We start from the raw sequence: 12,885 nt of genomic DNA, 5'->3' as shown, positions 1-12,885 counted from the left end.
GAATAAATAATCATTGTTATTATCACTGTATGTATAGTGGGAATTTTATTCAAATTACTAGAGGTGGGCAATTACCTAGCTTTATTTCAGAGTGGATCTAGGATGGGCACTCCGTTTAGCAGTTAAGATGGTGATTGGCGTGTCCACATTGCACACCCTACACTGGAACATCCGAGTTTGAGTCTTGGCTCTACTTGTGGTTCCAGCATCTCGTGAGGGGTGCAGGCCCTGAGAGGCAGTGGTCACTGATAGCTCAGGCAGGTGGTTCTCTTCATCCGTATAGTGGATCTGTGTCAAGTCCGTGGATTCCATTTTTGTGCTTTCCACTCTGCAATGTTTGTTAGGGAGTAAACCAGCTGATGAAAGTACTGCCTCTCTCCCTCCCCTCCTTCATAAATAAATAATAATTTTAAAAAAGTTTTTCTGAAAAAAAAGCCTGGAGGTGTATTTTTGGGACAATGACTTCCTGCTAAAGCCATGTGTACTATTTATGTTTCCTAACTGAAGAATCCCGTACTTTATCACATCATTTCCCCCCTTAAAATTGGCTTATTAAGGATGACGAATGGGCCTTCCAAAATGCTAATTCAACCTTGTCCCTGCTCCTTCTAGCTATCAGTCAAGCTCCATTAGATTTCCCCAGTTGACAAGTTCCAGTTCCAGGCCTGTGAATCCAATCTTCTCAGCTTGTCATCACCTAAAATATTAGTTTTAAATTGAATAATCAAGACATGTTGCATCTCTGTCAAATGGAGTAAAATAGCATGACTTCTAATGCCTTTGCGTACAATGACTTTATGAAGTTTTCTAAAAACATTCTTTCTCCCCCCAAATGTAGATATGAATCACTTGAGAGCACCTTGAACAAAGTGGATTATTTCCAGCTCTGTGGACTCCTGCGTCTGTATTAGGTCAGAAGTTTTTAGTCTGAGAAACCCACCTTCCTCACCCAATGAGAAAATGTTTCAAGAAATAAACTTTCATATTTTGCATTAATGGTTCTATTTTTGTGCTCTTCTTAGGCAAAAGAAGGGGCGATTTACTTAAGTTCTTAAATTTTATTTTACTTTTATTTGAAATGGAGAGTGAGAGAGAGAGAGAAGGAATTCTTCCATCTGCTGGCTCACCCCTCATATGGCTGTGGAGACCAGGGTTGGGCCAGCTTGAACTCAGGAGCCTGGAAAGCTTTCCTGAACTCCCAAGTACACGCAGAGGCCTGGGCACTTGGGCCATATGTTGCTTATTTCCCAGGTGACTCAGCAGGGAGCTGGATCAAAAGTGGAGCAGGCATATCTCAAGATGACAACCTTGCAGGTGGAAGCTTTGCCTACTGTTCCACAATGCTGGCTCCTGATTCATTCAAGCTTTTAAGTCTGGGACGTAACTTCCTCTGGAAATTTCTCTTGTATGTTGCTGTCACCAATTTGGAAAGCTGTTTGCAATGTGGCTCAGAGCTTATCTGTGGTGGTAAGACTGGGTGGGAAGATGTTGGAGAGGAGAGGACAGTGACAGAGTGTTAACAAATGGTACTGACTGGTAGAAGAAGATGGCAGAAGAGAGGATGATCAGCAGGTAATCATTGTGTTCAAGGAGCAAAAGCTGTGCAGGCATCAGAGCTAGGCTCTCATACGCAGTGTCATTCTATTTAAGATACTTTCCAGGTGTCAAGTTACTCAGCTTTGGAACTGAGTAGTTGGGTTTCAAATTCCAGTACTACTTAACAGCCATGCGACCTTGGGCACATTACTTAGCTTTTCTGTGCCTTCCTGCTTTCACCTGTATGAGAGAGTAAAGCTCCAGCCTTGTAGGATTTTATGAGAACAAGTGTTTATACAAATACATATATTGACGTATAGCAAGGCATCAGTAAATGATAGCATTTTATGATTGTGGAGAGTTTTTGGGTTTTCCCTGCAGAAAAGTATCTCCGTTAAATCTAGGTAAGAACCAGCCCAAGTTTGTAACTTGACTGAGAAGTTAGGAACTTCATAAAAGACTCTTTATCAACGCTCTGACCTGAACGCATTTGCTTTTAGAACTTCGCTTACCTTTAAGTTGAATATTTTGTGCAAAATATAGGCCTTAGAAGAATTAAAACTTGTACGATTATATTAATACCTACCTGTGGTCATCCAATGCATGCTCATGGGTGATCTACCCAGTGTCCAGCTTTGGAATCCTCCTCAGAGGGCAACGCAGAGCACGTAGACAGAGTGCAGTGAGCATTTGGCTTAGCACTTAAGATGCCAGTTAGCGGTACGCATCTCACACTAGAGGCCTTGAGTTTGATGTGATGCTCCAGCTCCCAATTCCAGATTCCTGCTAACATAAGCCCTGGGAGGTAGTGGTGATGGCTTCAGTAACTGGGATCCTCAAGTTCATGTGGGAGGCCTCACATGGATCCCATCCGCTAGCTTTGACTCTGCCGTTACAGCTGTTTGAGTAGTGAATCAGCCAATGCATACTCTCTCTTGCATCAGACAAATGCATACTTCCAAAAATAGATGAAGAACATTTGCAAAGACATCATTTCGTACTGATGGATGAGTGATAAATATCGATGATAAAATGACTGGATAAAATTGATGATCTTTTAATTCCAAACTTCCATCAACTTTTGAAGTCCCTTCATATTGCATACGTTAAATCCTGTGATGGGTCCTGCCCTCTCTCCCTTTACTTTATTTCTATCATCACTGTGGGCACCTGGGAGGCCAGGAAGGCCAGATGTGCTTACTAAATCAGAGTCTCATCATGGGTGATGATGACTAAGTTAACAATACCAAAAAGTAGGTGTTCTGAATTCGAGACCAAAACATCGTATGTAATGGATTTTTTTTGTCTGTCTCAAAATCAGATCTGCATTACTCCCTTCCTACTTTCAGACTTCTTAACCAGTGGCTCTTCCACTCAAACAAAAAGATGTCTTCACAAAGTAAAACTATTTCCAAGGTCTCCATAGTTCTTCAATGGAAATGTCTCCGTAGGAGACACGTTTGTTCTGCCTGGAGGAGATCCACAGGATTTGTAAAACGCCTTGTAGTTTCATTATATATATAGACAGATTTACTCTTACACACATATTCACATGTACACAAACATTAAACAATACTCTCCCTTTGGGTAAACAATGGCCACTTGTTCACTTCTGGGACGGTGTCTGTGTAACTGGAACATCCCCTGCTGCCTTGAAGGTCTCGCACCTGAGTGTGCGTGTTCTTTTGGGATCTAACTGAATCCTCCCAGACTGGGTGGTTTCCTGTCTGGGCTGAACTCGGAAAACAAGGGAGCTGCTGGCGCTGAAAATAGCACTTGGCCTGATGGCTAGGACATGGACTGAATCTGGGAAAGTTCTGGAGTTGGGGGTGGGGATCGAGAACACACTATCAACAACAAAGAATTGAATGGGTTGACAATAGAAGTCACAGGGGTGACTTCTATTTAGGGGGTGAGAGTTAGGATGTCTCTGTTCGGTCTCTCCTATTCTACAAAGCTTCCATGAGCTAATTTCTCACCTTACCTTGTGGTTTGTCTGTCTATGACATCCAACATGTCACCGCTTATTGCCAGCAAAAGTGCAAGAGATTCGGAAATTGACAATGCTAGGAAGTACAAATGTTTGATGTACAGTAGATGCTCAAAAATGATTTGTGAAATTGATTTCAAGCAAATGCATCCACTGTGGTTGGCACTCCATGTTGGTCAAATTCGGATATTATAAGAGTGAGAAAAATATCGCTGAATGTTTTAAAGCCAAGTGGGAAGAGTATCGCTTAACCCATGCTTCCCAAAGACAATGTTCTTTGACAACATACATCAAAAGCATTAGAATTATTCTACTCTTTTCTAAGTGGCTTAAACAAAAAGCCCATTCCTTCAGAAGTTATTTATTGTAAAAAAATCTTTAGTTCTCATGTCACAAGACTCTCTTGTAAATGTTGCATCCCAAGAAATGGCTGGGTTCAGCTAGGCTTTGCTACAACGTTGCTTAGATCTGCCTTCTGCATGTGCTGTGGGTCCTTATTAATTGTCACTTATAAAGTAATCTGTGGTCTGGACCAGAGATTCCATAATATATTTTTTTTCCTTCAACCAAATTTTCCACTGAGTATTAACTAACCTTTTCATTTCAGTGGAGCCACTGGTACTGATGAAATGAGAAGGAAGCCAAGGCCCACAGCCTAGATTTTTTGCTGCTGGGGTCTTGAACTGTTTCCATGTCCTTTTTTTAGAAACACCAGGCTACGCACTTTTTTTTTATGTGTCTGTCAAAACTCTCTGGCTTGTCATTTCTTCTTTCACCACTTCTGGGTCATATTTTCTTGGCTGCAATTGAAACTTTGTCATACTAATAGGCACTAGTAGTGATTAGATAGTTCTGAAATATAGAGGAGAACTCTCCAAGCTTCTTTTGGAATATTAAAGCCTGGGACATGTTGTCATATGGAACCATTCTAGTGTGTTGGAGGAAATGTTATGGAATATTAAGAGGTTATTGACAACACACACACACACAGAGCAATAAAATTATTTTTGTTTTGCTGCATGCACTGATTCACATGAAGAAAATGCAAATTTTGGTAGACCTAAAGATGAGTTTTGAGTTTCAAAACTCTTGCCAGTATGGTAAAACATAGCAAATGTTGAGAAGGTATAGAGAAAAGTGAAGTTGGGACTGTAAAGTGGTACAGCTGCTTTGGAAGATAATTTGTCAGTTTCTTTAAAAAGTAAACAGAAATTTATTGTGTGACCCAATAATTCTATCACATAATTCTATCACATAATGAATTCACACATAATGAATTATATTTATAATCCTATTCTTCAAAACACCAAAAAGCATAGTGACTCATATGTCCGTCAGTTTGTGAGAGCATAAGTTAAACAGATGTATTTTGTACAGCAGAATACTATTTTGCAACAAAAAAAAACAGCACAATGCTATAGCATGAATGAACTCAAAATATTATTGTAAATCGAAGAAGTCATCTGCAAAAGCTATAATAGAATTGTGAATGTTGTATCATTACATTCATGTGACATGTCAGGAGGAGGTCAATGTGTAAAGCCAGGAAGTAAAATGCTGGTCGTAGTACGCTCTGCCTGATTATCACTATCATTTTATAACACTGGAAATAAACCCTGTTGGAACTGACCAGGCAACAGGATTCCATTGGCATGAGATCCATTCCATTGAGATGCTTTGGGTTTCTCTATCTCTTAAAGTAACGATGGGACATCTCCTGATAACCAATTTCCTTTGCAAGCATGGAGCTTGACGAGATTCATGAAGTTGAATTGGAAAAAAAGAACATATCACACGCGTAGCCAGTTCCTTAAACAAACAGGCTTCATTGTGACCTAAGCAGCCTTTGGACTTTTCCTGACAGTTTATTTGGGCTCCGTGGCCTCCTGCTTACAGCCAGTGGATATACCACGCTCAGGAATCATAGCTTCTCTAGGAGAGGTTAGGCAATGTTACGCCAGCAGCTTCTCACCTTTGATACAGAAGCACTCAAGAAGTTCCTTCTTTTAATTTCATTCTCGAATGTGTCAGAAATAGGATACTTAAGACAATGCAGGAGAAATTCCCTACTTATCTAAGACTGTAGGGAGAAAGAGGATAATTTGTCTCTTCGTTTTTGCTTTGTGAATTACAGCCCGGTTTCCACAGCACCATCACAGTTATTGCATTTTATATGTCGTTCCTTGTAAGATAGCTGGAGAGTGACGTAGTGTGGCCTAAAGGGTATGTGTACTTTATGAGCACGCCATCATAATGTCTGTAGGCATTTACTATCATCTCTTCAGGAGCACTCAGGAGTGGTCTGGGTGTCTCTACTTCAGAAGGTGGGACACACTGAGGGATTAAGTTTCTGTCTGCCACCGTGGTAGAAATGATGCATCTTAGATCGTTTTTGTAGTTGTTATATAGTTGCATACACTCTATCATTCATTCTCGGTACATCCAAACATCACTTGAACTAGTCAAGGCGGCATTTATGAAGCTAAGGAAGGTTTTGGAATATAATCCAAATTCTGAAAGCCATCCACCCTCTCTGAAAGTCCCCTTAACTTATGAGGATCACTTCATCTGTCCATTCTTACAGATCAAGATATCGAAGCCCCCCATGCTATGTCAGCTCAACAAACACAGGAAAAATAAAACGTCTTGTGGGAACAGGGCTAGAATTTAAATTTCCAGACTTCATTCACTCCTGCTTTCCCTTATATATGACTTACTATTTTTAGGAGTGAATGCAAGGATGAATTTGTTTAGCTATTGAGATTCAGACATCCTTCTCTATCAGAGACAGTGTCCAATTGATCTGCACTTGCATCAATCACTTTAGTTGCTTTAGTCCTACTGATGAGCTGTGTGCTTGTTATAGTAACAGAAGGCTTGTTCACTATTCATGAGTCCTACCTAAGACTTTAAATGATGAGTGTATTGACACATATAAAGTCTTTAACCAACACCATAAATGCCAGCTGTCTTCCAGAAAAATTAAGTTTCTAGAGTTCTTTCAATGAATGGATTCTCAAGTTGGAATCCTATATTAGCTTTTGACATTTCACATTTTAACTGAAATACACAATTCTGGTGGTTTGGAAAGAGCTTTAGGACTAGTGCCACTGAAGCACAGCTTGCAGGGACATTGTGTGCTTCCAAGTTCACAAACCCTGAAAACAAAACAGAGAGCTTCTAACTTTTCTGAGAACCATTAGTTATAACATCATTCAGGTAGAAATTTTCTCTAAGCTTTAACGGAGCCTTGCTTACCACGACATGAACCATGCAGGCAAGATGTGTCGTGGAAATATACAGAAGGATTAGCTATTGCCCATTGGCATACGATCCTAATTCATTCTGAGTGACAGAAAGCAATTGAAGAAACAAGTATATTCTCAGCTAGAGTAAGCTCTTTCGGGGAGAAAACTTGAGGGAAATGAAATCAGTAAAGAAATTAGTTCAGAAAAGCTCATGCAGACTTCGGCGATCTGAGAAGTGGTGCAAAGAGCAGAAAACTGGGGAATGACGGTTATCTAGTTCCTGCGACACTGTGCTGGGAAATGTGACTCTCTCTCGCACTTTTTGTTATTCAATGCATAGCTCCGCAGACAGGTTGTAAGGCCCCCGACAGCTTCAGAGTGGGCACCTGTATGAAAAGCGTGGATGCCCCTGAGTTCATGCTGAAGTCCTGCTCTCTAACACCTCAAAATCCGGCTGTATTTAGCTATGGGTCTATGGTAAAATGGGGCCTTTACATTAGGCAGTAGTTCAAGGAGGTTATGCAGAATCCAGATATGCACAGTGGGAAGACCACAAGAAAACACGTGGCGGAGGGGGAGTCCATCTACAAACCAGGAAAACAGGCCTCCGCAGGAACCAATCTGCTCTCACCTTGATCTCAGATTTCGGGCCCTTCTAATTTGAAGTAGAGAAGCCTTTGTGAAGTAACTCAGGCAACATTTACCAGCAGACTAGTTTGTTCCCCAAGCAACTAGTGCAATGCGAATGTAGGGGCAGCACTAGGCGCACAACTACATGGAAGAGAGAATATTGCTCCTTTTCCTGAGAGCTGGGAAGGGACCCATTGAGGAAAAAACACGTGAACTCCAAAGACAAGTAAGAATGACAACAACTGGTGAGCGGGTATTCCAAGCAAGAGAAACTACATAAAGGAAACTCCTGGAAATAACTGGAAATAACTCCATTGTTGATGAAAGGGGGGAACCAATAACAAAGAGTGACTGCAGCTGGAAGGGTGGGTTAAAGTTGGTGTTAGATGGTCTTGAATTCAAGGTTAAGAGATATACAAGCTCACATAGTTGATGTGCCATGGGTTCTCAGGTTTACTTGCAAGTTCCGTGCCGGCTTTGCGTGAAGCCCTGCCCTGAATAAGCTTGGGAATTTTAATAAGCAAATGAGACAGACACCTCTGCCCTTGTAAAGATGAGACAAACAATAGCTCGTAGACTAACATTTGATATATTTATTATACCCATCTAATAGATTCTCTTAATCATGATTATGTCCATCACAAAAACTTTATAGTATTTTGCAAGACAGAAGTTTTACGGTGCAATGTGAAGCAGTGCGAGAGTCCTGGGAGGAGAGGAGTAGATTTGAACTAAAATACAATCATCAGAAAGGGAGATGAGAGTGACAGGAAGTGGGCCATGACGCTACAGGGAAGGAGAACAACCAGGGCAGAACGAACAGTTAATGCAAAGACAGAAGTATATCTATGGGGTGATGGGACACCTGTCGGGGGCCGGGTTGGCATGGGGTGGGAGACACATTCTGTAAAATAGCCATCCTTTGACAGAATCGATGGATTAAGATGCTATTTTTGTGATACTGACGATGCTGACCTTAGCAATGCCTAACCTGATTTGATTTTTCAGTTCTGAATGCTTTCAAATAGACAACATTGTGATTTTGTGCTTTGAACAGCTCTGGGAGCTTGGGAAAAGTAGATAAAAATATTTGTGCTTCATAGATGGTAAAATGACATTCCAAGACATTATGTGATTTGCCCAAGGTTATGATACAAGCTCTGGGAGTCTCTGCACCCAAGGTAGAATAGCACCTCTGTTAGGCTGTGGGCCCTCTTGGGCAGGTGGCATAATGAGGTTCTTAGACAAAGAGTGGGAAGACTCCCGTAAAAAACAGTCCTGTGATATCACGACTTCAGGAAATACCACCTCCACCCCATTCCATGTCCCCCACGTGAGTTTCATGAAGCCTTTTACTGTCCCTTTGGGAACCCTGAGTTCATGTGAGAACAGTTGCTCCTGCTTTGTAGCACCTAGACCTTTCATGTCAATGAGTGGACAAAGTATTGCATTTTGTGATACTCTGATCCTTGACCTTGGTACTTGCTTCAATATGAGGCAAAAAATGTGTTCAGATGCCCAAGATGGTGACTCCCATTGTGATGTGAGTAAAGATCTCACTCAGGTATTGATCCTTCTATGGGACCTACGGAGAAGGCACGATTATCTAGGAGCAGGTGTCAGCACAAGAACATTTGAGAACACAATGAGAGAGACATGCTTTTCCCTGCGCTACACACTCCTGCAGGTCAGCTGCTTTGTATTTCCTGTTAGGAAAGGAAAAGGTCTGTTAGGAAGGTCTGAACCTACCTGCTACCCATATAGCAGAAATCTCCTAATATAGGCAATTGACTTGCCCTCTGAGTGACCCCTTGGGTTCATGGCCGGCACAAGTCATTTCTCCACGCGAGAGTAGGCGAAGCTGAATTATTCGTACAGATTTGGAAAGGAATTGTAGCAGATATGCTTTCTTTTCTTGTGGTTTATCCTAGAGCCATAACTATTGCTCACTTCTCATAATTTAATTATTGCTTATGAAGACTTTCATTTAACTCCTTCAACCAAGTTGGCTAGCGACAGGCAAAAAGTAAAGTTATACACTCACTAACAGCTTGACGATGAAAAAGGTTCTTTTATTATCTCACATATATCTCCCTGCCCAGCCTGGTTACTGGAACCATGCACGTTGCCAAGTGTCTAAAATGCAGTTGTCATGCGCAGATTGTGTAAAAGTTGAAACAAGGCAAATTCCTTCAACTTTTTAAAAATGTGCTTTACAAAGACAAGCACAAATCCTTTAGTTCCGCTTTAATCATCTGCCTCATGACAAGTCCACAGATTTCCCCAAGGAAGTGTGTCAAATCAGATTAAGATTTCAAGTCCACATTGGAAGCCGGACTCGGAATGTCTCTGGTGATCTGAGTCCTTTGTAAGACACTAATTCAAGGATCAGTGGCTGGATTAGAGAGAAGATGGAAAACGGTTGCTGCCAAAGTGTCAAGTGCTTGGAACGCTGCTGACAGCCAGGATCTGAAGTTGGTCATGGGTGCTTGTGAGAAATGATGTGCCTATGTTTGGGTGAGACACACCTGTAGGGAGCACCTCCTCTGTGCTGTAACTGCACCGTCCGCAGGCGAGTGGCACCCTCAGCCTGCTCTCGGCAGTAGGTAACTCTTGACAACAGAGAGTGAATGGTTTTGCGAAAGTCTAAAGGCCAGTGCTGCTTTGTGGGCAATTTATTCTCTCTCTTCTTACGTGCTTTTCACCCACGCAGCCTCCAGATTCTCAAGGCTGCTCATAATCTGCTCTCGGGATGTCTGGCAGAGCAGCCCAAGGACAGGTGTGGGATGCTAATGAGGGATGAAGTCAGAGGGCAGGAAAGGGGTCAGAGACCAAACAGGAAGAGAGGCCTGGGCCCAAAGAAGCTTCTGTGTGCTGCTGTCCAAGAGCTCTGCGGGCTTTTTGAGGTGTCTGTTGAGGTGCCAGCTGCACAGTGGAATGCTCTGAGAGGCTTTGGGTGTGAAGGCAAATAAGGTCACCAGTTTAGCAGATAAAAATAAAGGGCACCCAGTTCTCTGGATTGCAGATAAGCAACATTTCTCTTTTTTGTGTGAGCAGGTTGCACACAGTCCTGGGGATGCACCTGTTTCCCCTGCACCCTTCCCCATCCCGTAGGTGCTCTGCAGGAACACTCAGCTCTGATGACTTCTCACGGTGGGGCTCATGGTCACGTACCTCTTCCATTTACAACTGCTATGCTCGCCTGCCAACTCTGCTCCACGTGGCTTACATGGAATCAAACTCATGATCTACTTCTGTGTTGCCTTGTGAGCTCATCCACTTTGAGTGCACCTATTTCATAGGCAGTGTTCAGGCTAGATGGGTCTTCAGCCTCCTCTGATCCTAAGGTTTTCAATCTCCATCGGACATCCTAATCCATGTTTCCACACAATTCCATGCTTTTTATTTTAATGCATACCTGTTATCATTGTAGCCTTCACTTGCTTTTCCCCATCCTTTACCATAAAGGATCAAGAACCAAGGCTTTGCCTAGGTTGCCTTTGTATACTATGAGCACCAAATAGGCTCTCTTGGTGTCTGGGAACTCAATAGGTGCTTGTTCGATGGTTGGGTATGAAACAGAAGGCCTGCACTCCAGGCCTTAGAATCTCCTTTGCCTGGACCTCAGTCCCAGGATTACTTCAGCTTTGGGATTGGGTTATAAGAAAGGACCACTTTTAGTCCCCATACTTAGCACGCTCAGACCGCCAGATACTCCAGTGTGAGGATGCTTATGCGCCAGTTTCTAGACTCTGAGAAAACAGAGGGATAAGAAATTCCCAGCTGGAATATTTCTTTCCCTGAAAGATGAAGCAGTGCATGAAATTCCTTATGCATAAGCAGGCATTCATTGGCTATCAAGGCAAAGAATAAAATCTCAAGCACTTGTACCACTTGTGTTAGTTGCAGCAGTGTGGACTATCCTTTGAGATTTCACCTTCATGAGAAAAAAAAAAAAAGGTGGAAAAGAAAATGTTCGTCATCTTATTTTGCCTGACACTGATTTTTTGTTATCTTACTCTACAACTTTAGGACATGGTGGAAATCATTACCCGAAAAGGTGTAAATGTGTTGTATATATCAGTCTCTCATTGTTTTTATCTAGAACACCTGACAGAAGCTACTTGTGAGAGAAGAAGGTTGGTTTTGGTTCCCGGTTGGGCACAGAGTCTCAGACTGGCATTCTCTGTAGCTTTGCGTGTGATGCAGGGCTGGCAGGGTGGAGCTCCGGTGGAGTAGTGATCTCTCGGAGCTTGGAAGCCGGGAGGCCTGGGGAGCACACACTGCCTTCACGCCCAGGTGTCTCTGCTTGCACAGGTACAATGATTTGAACATGAGGTTTCCGCCTCCATAGCCTGACCCGATCTAACCATTGCCCAAGGCTCCACCATCCGACACCATAATTTGATTAAACTCCATTCTTAATCCATCAACCCAAACGCTCTGGGGGTGAAGACATTGCAATATGAGTTGTTTGGGAGTACCCAAATTGTTTTCTAAACCATACCTGTTTTAAGAACAATTCTCATTTAAACTCCATGGAAGCATTTTACATGTAGTTATGCAATGCTTCACCCCCGTTTCTGTTTCCTGTTTCCACAGTGGGAATATTGGCTACCTTCTGGTGCTGGAGACAGGGCTGAGGCACGGCTTGCTTCCTAGTTGGAGCCACTTGGATTTCATGGGGAAATAGTTTTGAGCTGTAATGACAGGGATCATCTGGCTGCTGCTCAGTTCCCTTGGAAACCAGCAGAGGGACAGCCGGCAGATGAATAGCACAAGTGTCATCTTGGAGTTGGTTTGGAGAGCAGGCGCCAGGTACACAAAGGCAAGACTGGCTCACACCCCAAAGTCACAGTAAACTGTTCACCTCTTCTGTTCAGTCATTCAGAAAAGATCTTATGGAATTTGTATTTTCTACTTTTTCTATGACGCTGACGTTTTTAGATTCCCAACAAAGGAGAGCTCATGTGATGTTGCTGCCTGGCTTATTGCACATAAAACAGCGTTCTTTGGCTTCATCTATGCTGCTATAAATTCAAAAAGAATCCTTCTTTCTCAAGCTGTGTAATATTCCTTTGTGTACCCAGTATCACACTTTTGAATTCATTAATGTATTGATGGAGAACTGAGGGATGGAGGATAGATGGAAAAAAAGACGCTAATCAGGGAGTTCAAGCTTTAGGTAGAAAGGAGGGGAAGCTCCAGTGATGGTGCTGCGTGGTGAACTGGGCGTCTGAGAAAGTTTATGAAAATGGGATTAAATAAGCAAGTTTATTTGGTACATTCTTGAAATCCGTGCATGCATGCAGAGTCGTTTGAAAGTACATGAAAACCACATACTATGAAAAAAATAAGTACAGCCTTCAAAATATTTTTTGTGCTAAAATGCCACCATACTTTATTATTTATTTCAAACATTACCAGAATCAATTTTAAAGCTCTTGCCACAAGAACAGAGTGAGATGATGAATATGTTAA

Source organism: Ochotona curzoniae, unplaced genomic scaffold (genome assembly GCF_017591425.1).
Source record: "Ochotona curzoniae isolate NIBS_2020 unplaced genomic scaffold, NIBS_Ocur_1.0 contig_523, whole genome shotgun sequence".
NCBI lineage: Eukaryota > Metazoa > Chordata > Mammalia > Lagomorpha > Ochotonidae > Ochotona > Ochotona curzoniae.
Note: the sequence above shows the minus strand (reverse complement) of the source record.